The sequence below is a fragment of the Microtus ochrogaster genome, unplaced genomic scaffold (assembly GCF_000317375.1).
Source record: "Microtus ochrogaster isolate Prairie Vole_2 unplaced genomic scaffold, MicOch1.0 UNK131, whole genome shotgun sequence".
In the NCBI taxonomy this organism is placed as follows: Eukaryota; Metazoa; Chordata; class Mammalia; order Rodentia; family Cricetidae; genus Microtus; species Microtus ochrogaster.
The window spans coordinates 542,634-546,142 of NW_004949229.1; positions in this window are offsets into that span (position 1 = coordinate 542,634).

A 3,509-nucleotide genomic window follows, 5' to 3' on the forward strand; every position below is an offset into this window, starting at 1 on the left:
CAACTCCCAATTCCCTGCCCCCCCCCAAAAAAAAACCAACAAGCCAGAAGCTGTCCCCAGTTTTTTGCCACATGGCCTCCTTCATAGTCAGTCTGCTTCTGTAAAGCCAGCAAGAGAGGAAGTCTCCCTACAAGAGGGACAGCCCATCATGTAATCATTATGAACATAATATAATCACGTATATGTCCAGCTGAGGCAGGACTATTGCCAAGAACGTGAGGCCAGCCTAAGGGGGAAAATAAAAAGACATGGTGACCTGAGTTCAATTCTGGAACCCACGTGGCAGGAGAAAAAGAAAACCAATTCCCACAAGTTGTCCTGTGACCTTCACACGCACGCACCAGGGTGTGCACACCCACAAACATACACACAAAAATGTAGAACAAGAATAACAAAAGCTGCGATGGTGCACACATAATCCTACCACCGGAGAGATGAAAACCAAAACCAGGCCTGGGAATGTAGCAGTTGATAGAGTGTCGCCTAGCATGCACGGTGGCCTGGGCTCAATCTCCAGCACCTCATAAACCTGGAATCCCAGCTTTCTGGATGTTGAGGCAGGAGGATTAAAAATGCCAGGTCATCCTCAGCTCCACCGAGCTATGTGAGCTCCTATCTCAAAAGTAAAATAAAATAGCAACAGCAATATTGTACGTCCCATCACCTCTGCTATATACTACTGGTTAGATGAAAGGAGCCAATGGTGTGGGAGGTCCTCCTCTTTCATTCAAGAGGAGCAGCTCACACAGGAGCCTTGGAGGCAGGGATTATGGGGGCAGCTGTAGAGTTTGTCTGCCCCAAATGCGTATGGGTTTCCCAGCTTTGTAATGAGTGTCACCAGTGCTCGGGTTGTTGTCTTTTAACTCGTTCTCTGTTAGGAGGAAGCTGGGTCCTCTGCAGAAACGGCTTGTTCCAGATAAGGAGCGAGGAAAGCACGCACAGAGCCAGGGGTAATTTTATGGTGCTGGAAATCAGTAACGTTCAAGCCAGACATGGTGGCGCATGCCTTTAATCCCAGAACTCGGGAGGCAGAGCTCTGGCAGATCACTCAATTTGAGGCCTGCAGGGGCGGGGGGGGAGGGGAGAGAGAGAGAACAGAATCAGTAAGGTTCTCAAGGATGAACAGGGTTGTGTTTCATTGGACAGTCATGCTATTTATAGCATATAAAGGCTAATGGTGGCAATGAAATGAGACAGATTGAATTTACATGAAAATTCACGGCCTAATCATGATGTTCAACTTAGGGAAGGTCTGAAAATATTTGTTAGTATCTAAAGGAGATATTGGGGCCTGGGAGATGGCTCAGTGGGTAAAGTGCTCACCGTGCAAGCCTGCCACCCTGGGTGCTATCTATCTCTGGGATCCATGTGGCCGGAGAAGCGAGTCTACAAAGCCGTCCTTTGACTGCCACATGCTCAGGGAGGCATGCCCCGACCCACGTCCACAAACATCATGTGCTCACGGTCACAGTAAATAAACTTGTTAAAAGAAATAGATGACATTTAACTGCTGATGGGGCTAGAAAACTGGTTCAGCAGTTAAAGCGCACTGGCTGCTCTTCCGAGGACCCTGGTTCAGTTCCCAGAACTCAAATGGCAGCTCACAACTGTCTGTGGCTCCAGTCCCAGGGCATCTGACACCCTCTTCTGACCTCCAAAGGCATCAGGCAGGCACATGGTGTACATACATACATGAGAGCAAAACACTCATAGACACAACATAAAGAAATCTTAAAAAGTTAATTCATCTTAAAAAGCCAGGTATGGTGGCTCAGGCCTTTAAGCCCAAAGCCAGCCTGGTCTACACAGTGAGTTCCAGGACAGCTAGGACTATATAGAGAGACCCTGACTCAAAAAAAAAAAAGGTTAATTAAAAATGAAAGTTAAATAAGTTACCTATTTGCTTGTAGGATGTAGCTCAAAATAATATAGGACTAATGAAGCAGATAAGAGAATTAAGTTAATTATTTACTGTGAAAAGTGGTCATTAATAATGCAAAATTAAGCTTTTTATCCAGCCTTTCCAGAATGTTATATATATTTTGTCAACTAAATATCACTAGACAATAGGGAGAAGCTATACTCAGGTGAAATCCAACTAATAAATGTGGAAAGGATGGTGGATTTAGCAAAACACACAAACATTTTTAAAGTTTTTAAAAAGCTTCATGTGTACGTGTGGGACTGCATGCACACAGACCACGTGCATGCAGGCGCCCAAACTTCAGAAGAGGCCCTCGGATCCCCTGGAACTGCAGTGAAAGGCAGTTGTAAATTGTCATGTGAGTCTTGGGAAACCAGCTTCAGTTCTCTGGAAGAGCAAACACTCTTTAGTTGCTGAGCCATCTCTCCAGCCCCTGTCCCTCATACGCTTTAATGAAATTATTAGGATAGTGATAATTTTCACGTTGGTCATTAGATTCAGACATGATGATCAACTGTTGTCTAGTGAGGAACTTGGTATGATAGTGCATGTGCGCACTCCTAGAACTCAGGAAACAGGCAGTTGAATTAAGAATCCGAGGCTGAGCCGGCGGTGGTGGCGGGGCAGGGGCAGGCGGATCTCTGTGAGTTCGAGGCCAGGCTGGTCTACAAAGCGAGTTCCAGGACAGGCTCCAAAGCAACAGACAAACCCTGTCCTGAAAAAAAAAACAACAACAACAAACAAACAGAAAGAGTTTGAGGACAATGAGAGACCAAAAAAAGCAAGGGCTGACCGGCTCATACTTGTAAGCCCAATTTTGGGGAGGCAAAGGCAAGAGGATTGCTGTGAGTTTGAGGCCAGTCTGGGTGACTCAGTGAGTTCTGGTGTAGGAATCAGCCTGCACGCCTATCAGCAGATGAATGAATAAAGAAAAGGTGGCATAAACACACAGTGGAGGTTTCTCAGTGATAGCAAAGGGAATTTGCCAGGTGTGGTGGCATAGGCCCTTAAGTCCAGCACTCGGGAAGCAAAGGCAGACAGATAGATCTCTGTGATTCAAAGCCAGCCTGATCGACATAGCGAGTCCCAGCCCAGCCAGGGCTATGTAGTGACACTTATCTCAAATGGAAAAAAATATAGTTAAATATTATATTTTTCAAGTGATGTGTAACGTGGGTAATTAATATTTTTTAGCTCAGTGTAAAGTATAATTGTCCCATTTAGTCAGCATTTTCTTTTTTTGTACTAAATCAGAAAATTCTGACTCAGAGTTATACATTTAAACAAACACACAAACAAAAGACAGGAAATTTTGGGGGTCAGAAATTTCTTCCGTATGCCGGATTGAATGGGGACTCATAAATGGAGAAGTCATTTCTTCCATTCAGTGTGGCCCCAGACACTAAATATGTAAAGTTTCATACTGAAATTCTGCCATGTTGACTATTTTACCTTAGGAGAATGGAGATTACACTATGAGCAGCATCCCCCAAAGGTACGCTTCCAAAACGTGGGAAACATTTTGGTAATTATAGTGATTAACAGGAATCTCCTGACGAGGGTCTCCTAATGAGCAGTGGGCAGG